Genomic DNA, 21,176 nt, shown 5'->3' with positions numbered 1-21,176 from the left:
GGTTTTCCCGTTTCGCTATTGCCCTTAGCGACAAGTTCTATTAGCTAACACGTGCTTAATTCTTTTTATCGGCCCTATTTACTTTATCCTTTCCTTGGTCAATACAGTGCCACGATGGAATATCAGATTACTTTAATTCGAAAACTGTTTCACATTGTCCGCTTGCAATTAACGAAACGAAATATTCTACCGCTTTCAGTCGAACCCACCATGCGATATACTGTACCCCAAGTTTCAGCTGATATTTGGCAGAAGGACAACTGCAGACGCGACGCAAGTATCGAAGCTGGAGGGCTTCGTAGCAATGCCCTGATAAGTGCGACTGGCCATAAACTGGCAGGAATTCACGACCACTCCTCGCGCAAAAAATACAGGCAGCGTCACAGTTTCTGTCGGAAACATAAAATCAATGGCGTTCGGCGGGCGCGTAAACCGTGGTCGTTGAATTTTCACCGTACATTGAGATGCGCTTTACGTTCCGCTACACTTATACTTTTTTTTTTGAAGACTCAGATGACGAATGAAGCTACGAAATGGAAAAAACGAGGGAGTGTAAGGAAGAAGATAAGTGCTAAGCGAGAAAAGCCTGAAATCGGGGTTTTTATACACCAGATGCGTAAGATCTCCTCTCCAGATCTTACTGAGCAGAACGCAAGTGCTCTCTCTCTCTCCCTCTCTATTCCTCTCTCAATCTCTCTCCCCGCACACATGAAAACTTGTTCGCGCTTGCGCACAAACGAACCTAAAGCGCTCGAGAGTTTCGTTTTATGGCGTTTCGCGATAGGCGCGGGTTTCACGACGAGGACACGCGCATAACCGCAATTACAAATCGGAAAGCGTGTGTTGCGTACGTTTTCCGTAGCTGAAGGGAAAAGGGGGCGTCGGGGGGAGGGGGTCGTCGCTCTACAACTTGGTCCGTGGATGCTGCGGCGGTAACCGAGCGTATCGACAAAGAGACGCAGTGAGAGCGACTAATACGCAAGGACCGCCCCGATAAGCGCCAGGTGTAAAAGCGGCTTTGAACTCGCTTGACCATCTTATGTCGTACACGCTCGTTCTCAGCGTTTTTTACGACTGACGGCGGTGACGACCTGGCTATCGGCCGAAGCCACGCATTTTCGGTGGTGTCTCTCGTTCGCTCCCTTCCCCTATCGGCAGAACGTTGTCCGCTGTCCGCGCCGACGTGAATACCCGTGAGCGAAGGGAGCGCTCTGTTTTTCGAGGCTGGCCCATAGCGCCGTGCAAGAGTATGAAAGGTGGCATCTATCTTGGGGCGGTGTGACACCGCAGGGCCGTGCCTTATCATTACGCGAGTATGCTGACACCGTCGTGACAGCGCCAGATATTGCCCCGGAAGGTTGGCGCATGGGTTGGTCCAGCTTGGCTAGTAAGCTTATATGTTGCTTCGCCAGAACATTGTTTCTGTGCTTTTTAAACGTTTCCCTAGCTTTTCCTTTTCGGCGTCGGTTTGTTGACTCTATTTAGCAGGCTGTTGCTATATGAGAAATAAGCATTGTTTCTCTTCTGCGTGTGCCATCAAAATGCTGCGCAATCTAACTTCTAGTATGCTATAACAACACGCCCAGCCTTCAACCTTAGCAGGATACATAAGCGAGAGCTTTTCTGCGTGTAAATGGCGAAGAAGCTTGCCAAAAAAAATAGGTAGTCACTGTTGCACCGGTGCCTGATTGCTAAAGCTCAGAGCCCAGCACAGCGGGAAGGTGATGAAGGCCCCAAGCTTCTAGAATTGTTTTCTTATACTTTATCTAAGCTGGCGACGTATTCGAGCACGACGCGACAAAGATATTCGGATTCCTAGCTCATAAATGCTTAGCGTCGTAAGCAAAATGCAATCGAATTACAAACAGAACGACGTTACGAAGAAAAAGTTCGCTTCCGTCAATAACATTCTTGCTCTGACGTCGCAATGTTTCACAGCTTTGCGTGACCTGTCGTAGCACAAGACCTTCCGTAACTACCACAGTGAACTACCGAGGAATGCAGGAATGCAAGTGCCCATCACGGGGTGGCTATTAAAGTGCACGCACGTAAGGAAAAGCTGTGAAGAAAATTGGCTTTCTTGATTAAAGAAAGAAAACGAAAGCTATTCTGGAGGAAACAGCAGCAAGAGCAATGTAGACCGAAGCAGAATGCCAGTAAACGCTGGGAAAGATAGAAGCGCTATGCTGAGCGAGATAGAGAGGGGAAGGCGGGGGGGGGGGGGGGGAGGGGCTGAGAAGCAGCCGAGGTTGGACGCTATTGGGCGTAGTGAAATATTTGGCTCATTGCAGGAGCGGTGTGGCTCTCGGAATGGCCAGAGAAGGAGAAGCCCGGGTTCCAGCCTAAAATGCGGGGGGCTGATTCGAGTGCCTGCTGCACCGGCTGCGCGGAAACGGCGTCCTCCGCCGCAGATTTACGAGATTCTAGAGGCTGAGAGTACAGCGGACGAGGCGCGCCGGGGACGGAAGATTGCGCTCATTGCGCGGATATTGTGTGGGAGAAGGAGAGACAGAAACAGCGTTTAATCCTTCTATTTTTTCTCCTGCGCTCTTTTCCTTCTCTAGATTCGACCTTACACATACACCGTGCGACAGCAAAACCGGGGTCCTGAAACGATATTAATAGGCTTACGCGGCAAGACCCGCCAGCTGAGGGTAAAGACGCCCTGCCAGATTCTGCAGAACGAAAATGTCCGGGGCTTTCGCGGGGCGTACGGCGAACAAAGCGGCGTTTTCTTACGCGAGTCCCTTGTTTCTCTTGGAGCGTGCGTGTGCGCTTGTGCCATCGAGCGAGCGTTTCTTTTTCTTTCTTTGAGTTCAAGTCGCGATGGCTGTGTGTATAGCCGTCATGCTGCATACCGCGCTTTCTCTCTCAAACTGCGCTACGTGCACGCGTACAGTCTCTCTTGCTCCTTGAGATGAATTGCTCTAACGGCGGTTCTTCTGTGCACACGCCTTATTGTGCGCGAGAATCGAGTCGCACGCTATTTCGGCTAATGCCGGACGCTGCATGCTGCCGCAGCCTCCCGAGATGTGAACAGCGATGAGCTTTCACGCATTTGCCCAGCGCATAGTAAACACGCGCGCGCGTGCGCGCGCACACGCACACACACACGCACGCATACACGTAGACACACACACGCACACACACACGCACACACGCACGCACGCGCACACACACACACACGCACACACACACACACACACACACACACACACACACACACACACACACACACACACACACACACACACACACACACACACACACACACACACACACACACACACACACGTGAGCGGGAACGTGCAACAAATTGACTGTCGGTAATTTGGAAAGAGCCTTGTGGACACTAAATCACTGCTGGTATTGACTCTTGGCTGTAGTTTCGAAATCGACGAACGTTGCCTTACCCCCAGAAGCTCGGAGGCGGATATAAACCAGAGTACACCTTCATCACTGTGCGCAATTTTAGTGTTAGTCTTTCGCTCCTCTTGTCGATCCACTAAGTTCCATCCTAGAAGCCAGTGACAAAGGACGTGGTGGTTTGGTCCTTGAAACCAGTAAGAAGGGACAACATTACAGAGAACACGAAGTGAAGCCTTCTATACAGGCTTTCTTCCCGTTCCCCAAACATCGGCAAGACGTTGAACATTGATTGATTGAAAAGAGAGAAGGAAACAAATTAATGGCGGTTGCGGGTAGAGGAAGGGGAGATGTTTAATCAGAAGGAATCTCTGTTTGCTATCTCGCCACAACATGCCAAAATTTAACCGATGGTCAGTCAATCTCCCGGAGCATCGTCCCGGCTGTCGAGACATCTGAATGGGCTTGCAGCTCCGAACTCGATGATAACCTGTTCAAGCCGCCATCTTATCATTGGCATGTTTATAATCACACATTGTTTCCAAAAAACACACCATCGTCGCGATTTGCGACGCAACTGCCATGAGGCAGATATAAGCAGACACCTGAGCGAGACGATTATATCGATCACAGGGCGCGCCCCCCACTTTGTGCGGTGGGCACCAGTTAAACTACAAAAAAAAATTATCCAAAACGCCGGGAGGGACGTGGCCGTCGTGGACGACAACAGGACAATCAGCCGGTGGCGACGAACACCGCCAGCCTTCGCAGCTGGCGCTTCGTACACCCACCTGGATGCCAGGCTCTCGGACGGTCGTGTGGCGTTTTCTAGAGTCCAGCTGCCCGTGTTACACGGAAGTAAAGAGGAACCTCTCGCATTTTCTTATTTTCTTTTTTTTTTTTTTTGCTGTTATTGTTGTTCCCCGGGAGCACTCGAACTATGACTACTGTACAAACTATGATCCATGCTCTTGCTATAGAAAAAGAAATCAAATCAATCCGCGTCCTCTCGAAGCTCGGCTGGTCGAGAAACAGCAATTAAGCGGACCTCTCGCACCGTGCCCGGTCCAGCCCGGTGCTTACGGATTAAAAGGGTCTCTCTCTCTCTCTCTCTCTCTCTCTCTCTCTCTCTCTCTCTCTCTCTCTCTCTGTCGACTCGCCAAGAGGAGCGAGCAAGCACTTCGTGCGTACTCGCAACTGGCTTTGTAGCCCCGACCGCAGGCACGAACATCGTGCCGGTCGCTTTGCTCTCCGTACACGCGTACTCCGGTGTGTGTGGACACGGGCAAACACACACTTGATGCGGCTTGCTTCGGGCGGAATGCACACAAAGCAGTGGGACCTCGGTACCCGAGCATGCAGTCCACCGCTCCGCAGCGTCCTCGACGACCGGCCATCGAAACGCGCGGGCGAGCGCCACGCGAAATTCGGCCGCAGCACGCATCTCAGGAAGCACTTTTCGAAAACCGAGCCAGCCACTAGATCCGGTCACTACTCGGCCTTCTCTGCGTTCGCAGCTCGATATAGAAGCGGCTCTCTTATGCGGATTGCCCGGGCACTCCAACTGCCTCGGAGCTGCATGCGCGCAGAGGTAGATCAAAGGACTATATTGTGGATCGGGTAAGTTCCGTCTGTTTGGCAAAACTCGGACGCGCAGGTGCGATACTCGATGCGAATATCGGAAAGCTTGCTTCGCTTATTTGTGCTGCTTCGGTGCGTTCGAAGAGGATTCCCTGAAATGGGCGCGCAAGTAAATAGCCTTCACTAAAACAGTCAGATTCATCATACGCGACCGGGCAGGTAGAGAGATGTATGTTGCGCACGCACTTTGCATGCAGGGCGCGTTCCCCGCAGCAGGTATTCTTCTGCAGGAGCCGATTTTCGCCGCGACTTTCGAGAACCGCCGCACTCTCTCCCGCGTTGAGAGCTGATTTTACCAACCCTTGCAAACCCTGCGTAATTAGCGTCCGTTTCTCGTGGATAACTATGGCCGGCGGGAAATTGGCGGGGCCAAGTTTGCATCTTCGTCTACAGGGCGCCGGGAAACAAGTCTTCCAGGCGAAAACTGTGCCGTCCCTGCAGGATTCCGCGCGTGCGGTGGGGTGCGCGCTCTCCTGCTGGTATGGTGCTTTCGAACGAATCGTGGCGTGTTCTTTCTTTCTTTCCTATCATCTCATTCTTCCTTTTCTTTTCTCTCGGCAGTACGTTATGACAACACGGTAGCATCGAAAGCACGTTTACGAGCGAAGCGCGAAGCAGGCAAAGGAAATTAGCCTGAGCAGAGCGTATGGACACCCGGCGCTGGCCAGATGGCGTTGCGGCTGTTTCAGCTTCCTGCAAGAGCTGCCGACGTCAGTCGCTTGCTCTACGATAGAAGCGAGGTGATTTTTTGAACAGCAACAGACGAGCACGTGCTTATTGCCTAGCTTGAGGTATTTGCTAGCTCGAACTTGATTGCCCGATTCACGTACGTCCGCGAATACGGCCATGGCCGGTCTGAAGCGCGCGCCTGCCCAGACGCCAGACGAAAGCTTCAGATTGGCTATAATACGGCATGCGCAGTTGTAATAATTATATATATATATATATATATATATATATATATATATATATATATATATATATATATATATATATATATATATATATATATATATATATATATATATATAATCCTATTTAATATAAATAATCTTATTTTGCATGGAGTTTCTCAACCTACACCAGAAACTAACGAAGCGTTTCTTACTCAGGCCTCACAATTATTTACAGGACAACTAAAGATTGAATGCCCCTAAATCGAACGATGCCATAGGATAGGCAAAAGAAATGGCAATCGACCGCGTCCCATCATCATTAAGCTTCTGGATTACTGCAGCAAACTGGTTGTACTTAAAAATGCATTTAAACTGAAAGGCACTTATGTTCATATAGCTGAAGATATCTCGGCTCGCTTACGTTCCATCAACAAAATTCTATGGGAAGCCACCACTTCTTACAGGAATAATGGTCACACAAAGCGTTTGCGCTATGGTCATGCCTTCGTTGACAATGGGAAATACACCTGGGATGACAGTGCCAAAACCTTGATCAATACTTCTACTACTTCTTCAAAGGATCACCCAAATGCTCAACGAGCTGGTTCACAGTGACTATGCCAAGATTCTTGTGGCAACCTTTTGCTTTTGAATACTAATGCCAGAAGTTTATTGAATAAATTTTCTTATTTCGTATTCTTAACAACAACTTAGTCACCTCGTATAGTCGGAGTCACCGAAACGTGGCTGCAACGACGAAATTTGTGACTCAGAAATATCACCACCCGCTTTTACTGTATTTCGGAATGACCGCAAAGATGGAAAAAGAGGTGGTGGTGCAGCCCTGTCCCTGCGGTCTGACCTCAACTTTTTTGAGCTTGAAGGGCCTGATGAGCTTGAGACAGTTTGGTGTAAGGTTAATCTTCATAAGAAAACTCTTTTAATTGGTGTTGTCTATCGCCCTCCAGGATCATCCCTATACAGATCTTCATACATTAAGCAATTTCATGAACGAACATAACGATTCTTCTGCTAATGGACCTGGTATAGATTGGCCAAGTCTATTTTGATCTGGTCACGATGTCGTGTTGTGCAAATAGTTGATCGATCTTTCACTTTCATTTGGTATGAAACAGATTGTTGATTGCAACACCCGAGGAGCAGCCGTCTTGGACCTTGCGTTCGTAAGTACGTGTTTTCCTGATGACGGCTATGAATGAGAAGTTGTAGGCGGTTTGTCGGATCACAAGGCTGTATAGTGTCCCCTTTCTTTCGCGTCCCCGCACCTAGTTGTGTTTATACTACTTCTCGCGATTTCAATCGTGCTGATGGCGTCTCAATTACTGATGTATTATGTAATTATGTGACAAAATTACGAGAATGAAGTTTCGTTTCGGAATCGAACATATAAAGCACCATTTGGTTGTCCTACGTACAAACATGAATGCTGCGACCCTTTTGCTAGTTTTCCAAGGCGAGCGTGTTAGCATCGTGGACATTGAAATACAATAGATCCACCTACCGAAAGCGTCAGCGGCAAGAGAACCAGAAACTCACTGGATAAACTTGTAAAAAAAACTAACACTGAGGCTCGCTCAGCCAAAGCTCAGCCAGCGTTTAAGTCTTTCCCTTGTTTCTCTCGCGGAATCCAGATCACCTACTCTTGCCCTCGCGACAGCACACGTGGTCTCCAAAGGAGCTGCTTAATCTCGGCCGTAATCTCCACCCTCACGCCAAGAGCAGCTGTGTCAGGGCGCGGTGTTCAACGACGCCTCTAAGCCACGCTTTCTCAACTAGGCGTCCCAGCATGCTGACGCCTTCCTGCCTGCTTGCTGTGTGTACGGACCGCGGCGTTCGTCGCCATGTCTGTAGCGGCTTGTCTTCAGCCGAGCCGATAGACGCCAGATCAATCGCGCCGTGGCTCGAGGGAAACGAGAGAGATGCTGGGACTAGCCCCTCGGAGATTTATGGTCGCAGCTTGTCGGGAGGTGCGATACGTACAGTACGCACACTGACATGTTTCCCGGCAGCGGGGCGCGTTCCTCCTGACTCGGTTCGACCCAGTATATGCGGCAGATGGTAAACGAAAACCGGATGGTTGGCGTGTATGTAGTACAATGAGTAATATACCAACGAGATGAAGGCTGTTCCGCCGCCCGCTCCTTCTCATGACAAACCTTTCGCCGCCGCCAAAATGACGCAAACACAAGTGCCTGCTAACACTAAAGCCAATTATTAGCCACATTACAGTAAAAAAAAAAAGATGATTTTTGTCTAAACTTAATTCTTCACAGAAGACAAACGATAGTTTATTTCTATTATTATTATTATTATTATTATTATTATTATTATTATTATTATTAAAGCCTGCTTTTCTTGGTCCGAAAAATATATTAGTACCAAAACTGGGCAACACTGAGTGGCGGCGCTCAAGATTTTAAGAAGTATCACTGGGGTGACCTACTTTCTTCACTGCCTGCGTGAACATCTGCAATGCGCAACAACAGTGGTGCTCCTCTGGGGGTTGCGGCTATTAGTGGCCACAGAGCGCCGGATAAACTAATGCGGCAAACGCGTTGCAGTGGGCACGGAAGGCACTCGAGCTCCTGCACAAAAGCGCAAGTAGGTACGCGGAGATGTGAGAGCCAGGCTTCCAGCATTTCCCAGGACCTCCAGAACCCGTACGCTTGAGCGAAAAGATTTGTCTCTACAAGACGCGTTATACGAACCGCGAATCGGCATTGGTCGTAACAAGGCATTCGTCTATTGTGTTTGCTGGTCGCTGGAAGTTTGTTTCGGCGGGTGTTTTGTCTTTGTGCACTGCACACCGCCGATGTGTGAGCGGGAAAAGTGTTTTCTCCGTGGAAACAAGGAAGACAACAAGGCTGCGCCCATTTCCGCGCCCTTTCACTTTGAAAACATTATTTACGCGCCTGTGCAGTTCGCACTGACAACGTAATAACTATTTTATGATAATGAATTGCACAGAAGCAAAGAACTGCACCTTCTTTTTCCTGAACTTACCCGCGGGTAAAATATTTAGGGATGAACAATACTTCCCAAATTCGCGCGCGCAAACAAAACTGTGCAGGTTAGCGTCATCGCTAACCGGCACATCCTGCTGCCTGCACATCCTGCTAGCCTGCTAACCGCTAGCCTTCCTTTTTTTTTTTGCCATGATTCTTTCCCTCCTTTATAAGCATCCTACGCCGCAATCCGCGTCAAACAGCACTCGCCGCTTCGTGAATTCCAAGTAGCGAACATGTTTAGTGAATGTAACTAACTGAGGTAATTTCCCCGACGGAAACTCACTTTCGCCCTTCTATAGGAGGAACATTCCCGTGTTTCATGCGGCCGTCTAGTGAGCGTATATTTTTCCTTCGGCAGCTACAAGGACTTCACTGGCTTCAAACATGTCGCTATGGAACGCCAGAGCTTTTGCGAAGTCTCCGACTGTCTCACGTGCAACTGCCTCCGTTATGTGCCACCTTCAGCGCCTAACGAAACTTCGGCGGCCTTTCAGACTGCAGGTAACGGGATTTCCGCCTCGGCGCCGCACGGCAAAGTGACTCGCTCCTGCCCCGCCCCAGCGCACAGCTGCCCACCGGTTCGATACTAAAGGACTCAACCAGCAGCCTTTCCCATACACTCACTTCCACGTGCGCGCGCGCGCGCGCTGGGCGCGTTGCCGCCAATCTCGTTTTCATCGTGAATGCCGGAGGATATTTCATTTCACCGGACCGGTGCCGCAGCCACTACCACGGAAGGATTAGGGCTCCCCACACGCATTTACGCAAGATTAGCGCGCGGCGAGCACGCGAGGTGGGATGGAAAGGATTGGGGCAGGTGAGGTCCGGGCTGCGATCGCAAGGCGGCAAGGCAACAGCCACGGCGAACGGAAAAAAACTGCAGCGGAACGGGTACGCGCTCTTCGCCCGCGCTGATGCATCCCGCCTGCTTTGCGCGTGCGCGTTTCTTGCTGCAAGATAGAACGACAGTCTGTGCGTGCGCGCGCGTTCTCCCGCCGTCGCCAATCAGCGCCCATTTGCATTTGCCGCGGCCGCTCCCAGGATTCGGGGTCCTCTTCGTTGTGGCCGCCGTAGTAAAGCGTTTGCACGACGCCCCCTTTATTTCCGCTTCACCGCACCTCCAAAGTTATTTGCTTGCCCCTGCTTCCAATCTACCTCCCCTCCTACACCTTCCCCCTCCCCAAACCTTTGCCACATTGTTGATTCTCTTCAGTGCCACCAGCCCAAGGCCGGGTCGATATTTGTAGTCGCGGAAAGTGAATACAGATTTGGCGAAGAACAAAGGAAGGGTGAGGAGAAGGCTGTCAGCGCTAAACTTGCAGTACTTACGCGAATCATGAACCTGAAATTCTATATAGCTCCCGGCGTTTGGTGCACTCGGTGTTCTACCATTTCGCTCTTTTATTGCGGTTGAATTCGAGAGACTCTTGACTAGCGCTAGGATGAGTTCCCGCAGCTCTACTCCCTGTGACCTTCACAGATTACGCGCACTCGCTAAGTGTCAAATTAAAAGAATGTAATACCACTTTTTGTTCCACAGAGGTGCAGAGGTAGTGCGTCTCATTGAGACATTTCAGTCACTTCTTACAGCGCCTTCGCACGGGGGAGAATTGCGTGGACGCATCCTCGGCGTCAGGTCAAGCCCGCAGGCTGCCCGCCTGCACAAAAGAGCACTGGCTCGACGCCCAAGACAACTCAAAGGACAGGGTCCAAGTAAACAGTTATCTCTTGGCGCCACGTCCTTGGAAAATACTTCTGTTATTTCCGAATAAGATATCCATATTCCGAGGTAATACATAGTCTATCCTTACACCTTTCCAGCACAGCTGCACGCCAGAAAGGCGTACTTTAAGGTGTGCTATCACCAGCTTGGGAAGCCGCTCGGCTGAAGCAATTTGCTTCCTAGTAGTTAAGCGCTGCCATGATTAGCATGCGGCGAATGGGCTGTCTGCCGCATGTCTTATTCGCACGACACCCCCCCCCCCCCCTCGGGCCTTACCCACCCGATTTAGTTTATCGACTGCTGCTGCCGGCTTGAAGTATATGGTGGAATCGTCGATAAGGGGGAAATGAGCTCGCAAATTCCAGGATCGGCTACTTCTGGGGATACTTTTGCCTTTGCACTACTTAAAATTTAGCACAAAGCCGCACTAGTGTGACGGGCATCCAGCATATACGCCCTAAAACAATTGAGATGCTTCAAAATAACGCTACTGAGAGCTGCAGCATTACATTCGCCCCGTCTGCTGCTGCTAGCTTAACCAAACAACACGAACTGAAAGTAATATTCCCAAACGGGTCACTTTAAAACACCCCCCCCCCCCTCCAAAGCTAGAGCTGCGAGAAAGCGGTGACGTACCCACGTGGAAACTCATAATGAAGACGAATATCCTGGTGTGCTTTCGAAGCCTTCGTTCATGTCTCATGGCACAGACTTCGTGTAAGGATTGGTGCTCGCTACAAACGTACTCAAGGGCGGGCGGCCTCCAGAATTTATGCAATACACATGTGTTTCACTCGAAAATTGCCGATAGGATCAGTGTGCCAGACTTCGGGAGCTGAAATCTATTAAAAAAAAGAAAGACGAAAAGGTGTCATCAGGCTCCGCAAACGAGTTACATCTCTTTTTTTTTTCCTTGGTCTTTTGCTAAATCTTCGTGCATCAACTGTTTTATATAGGATAAGGAACCATGAACACACAGAGTTGTGAGAAGAAAGTGAGAGATTGCTTTTGTGCGCCCACCTCACAGTCCTCGTTTGCATGAACTGTACATGAGCTGGTCGAGTAAGAGTTCGAGCTGACCGAGCTGGACTCGACCGCGTTTACATGCATCTTTCCATGTGGGCTAGGCGCTCAACCCACCTCTTGCAGGCGGATTGACCGAACTGGCCTCGACGATCGCTTCGACAGACCAGCTAGCGCTTAACTTGTTTCAACCCGACAAAGTGACTCGATCTGCCTTTGTCGGGCTCGTGTAGACGTAGATACGGTCACATCACCAAGTACTGGATGAATATTTCTGCCGATTCTGAGAAACATTCACCGAAGATCGCGACCGGTACCGAAACAAAACGAAGCTGCAAGCACGTTCGAGCCTGTAGACATGAAGAGGCCACCGTCTCCTCTCAGCTATTCCAAAAGCTTGCTTCTTGTACGTACAGGTGTACATTGCGGTGGAGCACCTAGTGCACCCCAAGGGCGGGCCGCTCCAAACGCTGCCGTTGCAGCGAGACACTATCGATCTGGGTGGGTGCCCCGTGGACCGTAAGAAATACGATCATGCTGTGGCCAGGGCCAGGCAATCCTATGTCTAGACGGTGAGGTAGACGAAAAACGAAGGCGACATAGTGTGACTTCTGTAATTCACTGCTTGTTTTTGTTACTTTTGTTGAAGAAATCGAGAGAGAGAAACAAAGGAAATGCAAGGAGGTTAACATGAAAATTTTTTGTTTGCTACCCGGCACGGGAGAAAGAGAGGGGGAGGGACTTAAGGAGCTAGAGATGGAGAAAGACGAGTATATAAATGAGAATCGGCGAACAAAATTGAAACGGTTCCCGTATCACGATTATTACAGTCTATCTCGGAGGCCAGAGTAAAACAGCTTCGAATGCATTAGAGATATAAACAGATTATAGCGTAATTAAATATGCATATATAATAATCAACCATTCACTATTCGTAAAGTGAATACAAGCTCTCCAAGGCGACAGGCTCAAGTATAGCAGCATATGACTGCGCAGAGTGATCTTTGGAAAGCAGACAATAAATTTGCTTGACGACACCGTTATTCGATGTGCATTTGCGTACCCACGAAAGTCTATAGATTATTGCATTGGGGGAGCCTCTAAGCAAAGCAGTGCTTGGGTATAAGCAAAAATTTTTTCCCGCCGTCGGGGAGTTACTATAGAAGGAGTGTTACTAGAGTGTTTATCAAAGTTTTAGGCAGCTTCTCGATAATTTCGCGGTACTTTTTACGTTCTCAGTCTAATTTGCGGATGGTATACAGAACAAGGCATGAAGGGAGCAGAGGCATACGCTGCTGGACCCTTGCATAGTCCATGGCTAAGCGTAGCACATACGCCAAACGCGAATTGTAGATATTCTCATAGCTGAGAAAAGGGGAAAGATTTCGTCATGCATCGTCGTGCGGGCGCACTGAAAGGAAAAAGAAAACAAAAAAGAAAATTTTAAAAAGCGCACGAGCCTAAGTAGACAATGCAGCCTTGGTTGCTCCCTTTAGAGCAACGATCCATACAGCGAGAGCCATCGTCCTATTTCGGCTAAATTGGGGCGAATAAGTAAGGAATTATGAAAAGCTGCACAGTGTAGCGACGAATAGTTCAGGAAGCGGAGCAGCATTCTATATGAAAAAGTCATCTTTACATGGGTATTAAATAGCATAAAGATATCAGTGCACCACCTTGAAGATACCAAAATATTTTATATTACTTCTTTATCAACAGTCGAATTGAAAACTGCCGCGAAGCACTTCTTTCGGGGAAATCTCTGCTCTAAAGTGTGTACTAATTTTGTGTCTTATGCGCATCATGAGCTTTTGTGTCTTATTCATGCAACCGGTACAATGATCAGTGGCCGAACTTGCCGTTGGTAGGCCTATTGCAAAATTAGGGGCAGTAAGCGTACACATTAACCGCCTTAACCTGTATATACAGCGCCATTTTCTTGCAAACAGTTGAACATATTTGTTGTGAAAGCAGAGACAAACGCATTGCGCAGGCAGCAAAAACATCAGACTTCTAGATTCTTTTGAGCGTTATCCCACACAACGCTCTGAAGAGAACCCAGGCATGCACACACACGAGTTTCAACGTTTTTTTCTCTCCAGTCGGAAGAAAACCTCTCGAAGGCCGCTAAAATTCGGTTGAGAGACCGTCCAGGCGAGAATCTCGGACTGTGAAAAAAAGAAGTAGCGCTTAAACAACCTCGAACAGAGGAGAAACGCGTGGTCTGCACTCCGTGCTCGCATGGCGAAGTCCCTGTTTTCCCCGCCATTGCTTGGGCGTTTGGACGTTCAGTCTGGCGGTCCCGGCGCCGATCGAGAAAGCCGAGCCTTTCCCAAAAGCAGAAAACCTCGCACGCGTGCCAGGCAGCGCGGCAAAAGCGTCACACCGAGGCCATAAAGATCTGACAGAGCCAGACACGACGTTCGCGACGGGCGATTCGGGCGAGGCCAGCCTCACAGCTCCCGAAATCGTCCCCCGTCACCGCCGCCGCCTACAGACACCGAATACCTGCCTGCCTGCCAGAATTCCACCCCCTCGGGCGAAACGGGAGGTGGGAGAAGTGCAGGGGAGACAAAACGTGATCTGCATTGTCTAGCTCCCTGAAATTTGCCTTCCCTGCCACTTCCCCACCAAGTGCTGTTTTTTTTTTCTTTTTTGCCTACTTCTTATTTTCTCGTTCTTCAACGTCGCTTGGGCGGTCTCAGTGGGTGCTGTTTTCTTTTTCTCATTCATCCCGCCCTTGAGGGGACCATCCCCTTCTTTGAGGTCGCAGCTGCCCTCTCTCCCATCGCGGAGTTCTTCATCTGCTTTACTTTTTTAGCGAGACGAGGGAAAATGGGGAGTAGTAGTGGGCGCGGTTGGTGATCGATACCCACGGCTGACTCTAGACGCCGTCGCGGCGCCTGCAGATTGCGCGTGCACCTACATCAAACACAGACCATGATGCGATAACTCGTCCCCTCACGTGGTGTGGAACCAGAGATCGGGTTGGCGTTCCTTTCTTGTCTTCGCTTTGTCTCGCTTCAGCGTCTGGTCTCGATGCGAACAAGAGTAACAAAAGGTAGTACTAGTTGTTATTTTCCAGCAATGACGTGGGCTGTTTTCACACTTGTAAACGGAATAGTGCGCCGTTATGCCTATTGTGTATTAAATCTGTTCTGGCGCGTTGCTCTGAGCACAGCGTTACTCAGCGCACTTGTTTTCCACGTAAGAAAATAACTGCATCGCTGAAGTGTAACTTCTCTACCAATCGGTACATAACAAGCAAACGACCGCGTAGGTTTTTATTTTCCTTTTCCGATTCTTCAGCGGTTACTTTGACCAAACCTTGAGTTTCGGTCTGTAAAGGAAGCCTGCAACACCAACGCCTGTCCTCTGTGAAAGAGACCGCTGTATACGGTAGGGTACGAGAATATTTATGTTCGTTTCTCGAAGCATGCCGTCGAGCGTTCGATAGCAGTCAAATTGTATCGCCGAGCTAATGTATACACAATGAAGCGTGACGCTCCATTAGACTTACTGCTACATCATTTATTAACTTCGAAGCGGGTTCGCTTGGTATTTTCACATGTTCACAGCAGCTGTGACTTCGCCCCAACTCTCATTGACGACATTGGCGCGTAAACTTTACCAGAGGGTTCTAAAATGCGAATACTGGTTAAAAAGAATCAGCAGACACCGGAGGAACAATCTGCTTGTGGTTTTACTCGCGCTATATTCGTTCGTCATAAATTTCTCCGCAGCAAATACACAATACGCAGACAAATGGGCCGATCGTGCGTGGCGATTGCGAAAGCCTTGACTGGAGAAGCCAGCCGAGAGGTTCTGATTAAACATGATTTGCAAGGTAAAGAATTAAGGGCTATAAGCATTGAATGACATTGCAAAATGACTTGGAAGAGCTCGGACAAGGTATAAGCAACACTGCAGGGAATTGCAGAAGGTATGTGGGCTATTGAACAAGGTTTCCACAACATTGCACAGCATTGGGCTGACGCGTAAGTTGTCGCAATAAATGAATCCAAGAATCGGGCGTAAATATTGAATTTTTGGTATCATCTTTCCTGTTGCTTTCTTTCTTGCGGTTGTCCCCTGCACTTCATCGCGGCAGGTACAACACAATGCAATTTATTTTGAGACAAATGCATAGTTGTCAAGGGGAGTGAAGCAAGGGCCAACAAGCGCCTGAGCAAACGGAACGACTGCATGTGAGATAAAACATTCGTTTTCAGCGCAACACTTCACTTCCGTAGCGGCAACTCTTGATCAAGGGGTGCCTTGACGCTTTACGCAAAAGACGAAACATCCAGATTGCACAAAGAGATGGTAGCCGTCGCAGCGGGGTATACCTGTATATGCGTGTCGAGATACCAGCCGACCGCGAACCTCGGTCTCCCCTCTACCTCGCTCGATTTCGCGGGAACTATACGATGGCGCTGTAATCGAACATTTGCCATCAACCAAGGCACGGCGCCGCAGGTCTCTTGTATTGCCCTCCCCCCCCCCCCCCCTCCGGATGATGTCATCGCTAAGGGTGCACCGATGTGGCGCGGCGAGGGGGGAACGGTAGACGGTTCAGGCCGGTCGGCTCCTGTCGCGCGCATCGCAGCTGCATTGCCACAGATTTCCGAGGATACGTCGATAAGGCCGCTCTGCATGGCCTCCATCTGATGCGGCATGAATGAGTGGGCGCATTCAGTTAGCGCACTACTTTCTGCACATGTTCGGCGGCTATTTTAACGTCCATACACAGCAAAACGCAAAGAATGAGTGTGACGTCTAGAGGCCCCGCAGTATTCTAAAAGACCCGAGACACAAGACGTTAATACAACGACATAAACATCTTATTTTCTAGAGGGTCTAGTTGATATTGCTGATTCGCGCGTGGTGGTAGAGCGAGCGAACCATGGCCCCCGAGGTCCACCAGCGTACGCGCACCTTCTAAGAGGCCACGGACGAATTAAGATATTCAGAATTCACCGCTTGCTGGCCTTCGCAAGTAAAAAAAGGAAAACGTGTGCCAAAGTTCCAAAGGAACCGCTGTGCCCAGAGGCCGGAATTAGAGGGCTATTACGTCTAACTTTTATCCTTACATGCATGTCCTGCGTTTTGTTCAACAAATCTGTCGCACTATAAAGCTCACGCGCCACCCTTTGCTCGGTTCCGCGCTAGACGGCGTGCTTAATTTCAGAACCTGCGCTCTAGCCTTCTGTGCTTGCACTTTCCAAACATCCAAAAGGACCGTTCTCTGCCGTGCCACACACTGTAACATCCGCTGGCGCTATTGCAGCCTGAAAGGACGAACCTCTAACGCATCTACCTTCGAACAATGTGACGCGCACATCGCTTGTAAGTGTATCCATCCGATAAAGAACTTTCTTTTCTTTTTTTCTTCACTCAGCGGAAGAGCCACCTTTGCCCGTACGGCAAAGCCACGCGTAGCCCGAAATAGATTTTCAGAAAGGGCTGCTGCCTGTGACAGCGCTTTCTAGCTTGGAATTGTTGCACGCCCGGTGGGTGCACACAGCTACGAGACTGCGGAACGTGTACGACGACATCTTTAATATCGATTGCGTGGGGGCCCAATTCTGTGCCGTGAAACGCAGACAGGGGATCTCATCCGGGTCGTGTGGGTGGCAGAAGCACGAAAGGGCGCGGCGTATTAAGGATCGCCGACATGCGCCTAATCAACGAACGCTGCGATCTGCATATTAATGAGCATCTACATTCATTGCCCTTCTTGGGGAGAATGCTCGGTCGCGACTACTGCAGCAGCGTCAAGAATTCAATAACGGATGCGCGACCTGCACACAAGCGTGGTGCGATTGTTGTGCTTCTGTCGCTTAATTTATAAAGAGGCGGAAACGGGTGGGGAAACCCGTCGGACAAGTGAATTTGCACTGTTTGTCGTTCGACTGCCGAGAGATCATGCATGCGCCACTAAATGACCTGGGATGGACCGTACAGTTTGTTTACCAGCGCTCTGTTCTTTTCTTCTCATTCCTATTATACAGGCCGGTGCTTCACGAGTATGCTTTCTTCTCGTCCTCTCGTATGCCTTCCAAGAGGTTCCGTTCTGACGAAAGTATTCGCGCTATTAATTTTTCATAACCAGTGTTAGTCGACGTGTTTAGGGGCCGCATGCGCTGTCGCAAGGCGTAATGTCTATGGCTGAATTTGTGAACGTGAGTGAAATGAGAGAGAGAGAGAGAGAGAGAGAGCGTTTGTTTCTGTTCAAGCCGCCTATCATCAACACTGTAGCGAAGTATGCTCCTTCATCTACGCACCAGTAGGTTTGGCTATGAGGCAGCACACCGCAGGCGTTGCGACAAGACCTTGCCTGCGAATGGAGAGCCGTGCTTATCGGACGTATATGCGGATATCTCGTGGACGCATTTCACTCCGATTATTTTAGGCACAGAACAATGACGCTTCTACGTCCAGCGCCAGGTAACTGTATAGTGGAGTATATAACACCTGAACGGCGCCAGCACTAAAGCTCTACAAGTGGACCGTGTCACCAGCGAGTATGAGCGCATCGATGAGCGTGACCAGTAGCACGTGGTCAAGCTCACTGTACACGTCGGTGCGTGCGAGCCACTAGACAAACAATTGTATTAAATCAATTAACTTTAGCGCTACTAAAACATTCAAAGTAGCCACTCCGCGCTTAATAAAATGCGCAGGCTCTGCTACCCAAGTTTTTGTCAATACCAGCGGCTAGGACCTACTCGGCGTATTCGGAATCCGCATGCTTTATTTGTTGCCCCACGCGCGCGGTTCGCTCGGCAGAAATATTTACAGAGCCCGCGCATACCGCTTCCCGAGTCTTCAAAGTGATCTCTCGCCTCGATATAAATAACGTGCACACTGCGTACCTCTAGGACAACGTCGCCGTGGAGAATTACGACCGTGAAAGCTGTTGCGCAGCGAGCCTCGTCTAATAATTGATTAGAGCCAGTCACGCTCTAGAACGGGCGGGCGCTCGGCGTCCATGTGTACACAGGGGCCGCCCCCTTCCCTCCCTAAGAAACGGGGATCGTTCGCTGCCGTCTCCGGCCCCTCTCACTCTGCCACTCACCCTCTCCCAGTTCAGAAACGTGCGGTGCTCTCTCCGGGCTACGTTACTGCGCAAAGTTGCGCGCGCCGTGCTCAATGCCGCAGCACCGGTGCCCATGCCCGGCTAAATTAAAGAAACCGTGCAGCACCGAAGCAGTGCGCAATTGCGGTCGCGTGCGTTCGCCCCACCTGCCATTACGACTATAAGCTATATGTAATTGAAGTATGCGCGCGTCCTGCGTGTGCAAATTAGCGTGCGCGCCCCGCAGCTATTGCGGCTGCCGCGCGTGTGCAGCGCTGGCGAGCCCGCGCACTAGTATTTTCTCGGTCGTTCAAGTGCTGCGCGCAACTGTCGCGGTGAAGTATAGAAGTGCCCTACGTCGAAATCTCACGTCTTCCGGAGAAGGGGTTTCCTTTTGTTTCTTCGTCTCTAGGCACCTCCGTCGTTCCAGTGGAGAATGAAACGCGTGCTCCATTCTTCCTCGCGGCGCTCCGAGAGCTACTAGTGCCGGACAGGGGGCCGGAATGAAATAAATGTTTCTCTCTCCTTCTCCAAGAGCTACGCGCCGTTCTTACGGCCTGTGATTCCCCGCCACCACCGCGGGCTATAGGTGTCCAGCCGGAGCAGGCAGACAGGCAGGCAGGCAGGCGCCGTTTCATGCGGGGGCGGCCAAATTCCCGGCTTGTTGCTGCTGCTCGCACTGTACGAAGAGCAGCGGCAAGGCGCGTCTCGTGTGCTGGGCCACCTCGAATTAAACCTTCGCGCGCGCCCAGCATCACGCGGCGTGTCGACTACGCACATGCCGCCGGACACGCGCTGTTATGTGCGTGCGTGCTTGCCGCGCCGCCGCCGAACTCCCGGAAACGGGGCCGCGGGTGGCCTATTCTGCGCTCACGTTGCCGCCGCCGAGTGATGCACCGCACCGCACCCGCCCCAACGCTCCTCTTCCGTGCCATCTGCCCTGTTGCGTTTCGCCTGCGACACGTGGTTTTGCCGGCGCGACTGCGGCGGGGCGGCGGACATTTTGGCCCGATCGTCGTCGCCGCAACACTCATCGCCAGGTGTTTCCAGGCGCGACTGCGGCGATGCGACCGCCTAGGGATCATCCTCGCATTCCAGTCATTGTGCCCGAAACAGGCGATGCCAAAGCAGGGATCTCGTTCCAGTCATTATGCCCGAAACAGGCGATGCCAAAGCAGGGACCATCCTCTCATTACAGTCATTGTGTCCGACCGGCAGCGCCACGACAGGGTGCTACGAGATCGTGCTCGACATGGTGCTACGGCATCGCTACGACAGTGTGCGTCACCATTAGCCCATTGTACATTCACGTGCTCGTCTTTTGAGGGGTTCCTTCTTGCCCTCAACTGCGAGAGTATAAAAACAGCTGCCCCCGGACGCCAAAAGGAGGGCTCCGATTTCTTCTGTTGAGTGAAGTGCTCTCCCGTCTCTCTACTACGGTCAAACCTGACCGCCAACTCTTTGCGATGTTAAAATAAACAAGTTGTTTCGTTGTTACCAGTCGACTCATGCTTTGCCGGGACCTTCGGATGCTTCCAGTTGTACCCCAGGCCGCCAGGCCAACGCTACCCTTGGGGCTTGCGACCCAGGTACAACCACGGGCGTCAGCGCCGAGTTCCCAACAGATCGTACCAGCGGTGCGATCCAAACATCTGGTTGCCAGCGGTGAGATCGCCTCCGACTTCAAACAACTGTCTGCCAGCGGTGAGATCGCGACAACGGAGGCCAGCAGCGAAGAGATGCAGTTGACGGTATGCTGAGCAGCTCAACGACGATCCGGGAGCAGTGCAACGAGCCCTGTGTGACGACTGGTTGCCTGCAGCGGAACGACTGCGCGGAATTCCTGCCTGCGAGGTTTGGTGAGTGCGGGACTTTCTTCTTCTGAGCTTTGCCAGGCTTTTGTTAGTGTTAGAAACAGAGCTGGTAATTGTGGTTGTCGTTGCTGCCGGGTTAGTTGCGGCAAGACAATAATAGGCAGTAGAGAAAGCAGCATTCAGAGCAGCCATGGATTTGAAGTCGTTGCGCAAACCGAAATTGTTGGAGCTTGCAAGAGAGTTGGGTCTGGATGTCTCAGACAAACTAAGAAAACCGGAACTGATAAAGGCTATTCTTGAGTTAGAGGCTGAGGATGACGAGCTGTCGGAATGCCTTGAGACCATTGAAGAGAGAGAGACTGCAAAAAGACAGGAGCGCGAACTTAAAGAGCAAAAAGAAAAAGAAGAGCGGGAACGTAAAGAACAGAAAGAGCGAGAGCAACAAGAGCGTGACCGTCAACACGCTTTGGAAATGAAGCGTCTTGAGGTAGAGATGGAACGCGCTCGTAATGGAAGTCAGGCACACGGTGCAGGAGAACGCGTATTGTTCAAAATGACTGACCTGATGCGGCCGTTTAAGCTTGGAGAGGACATTGGTTTGTT

At 50.5% G+C, this 21,176-nt stretch overlaps 1 protein-coding gene across 1 annotated transcript in view; it reads left to right on the top strand.

Annotated features, from left to right (window-relative positions):
- The window catches only part of LOC142583145 (protein sax-3-like), a 181,969-nt gene that overhangs the window by 98,915 nt on the left and 61,878 nt on the right, over positions 1-21,176 (top strand). The gene's annotated exons all lie outside the window — the stretch shown is intronic.

This window comes from Dermacentor variabilis, chromosome 5 (assembly GCF_050947875.1).
Source record: "Dermacentor variabilis isolate Ectoservices chromosome 5, ASM5094787v1, whole genome shotgun sequence".
NCBI lineage: Eukaryota > Metazoa > Arthropoda > Arachnida > Ixodida > Ixodidae > Dermacentor > Dermacentor variabilis.
The sequence above is the reverse complement of the archived record's forward strand: the minus strand, read 5'-3'. Positions and strand labels throughout refer to the sequence as shown.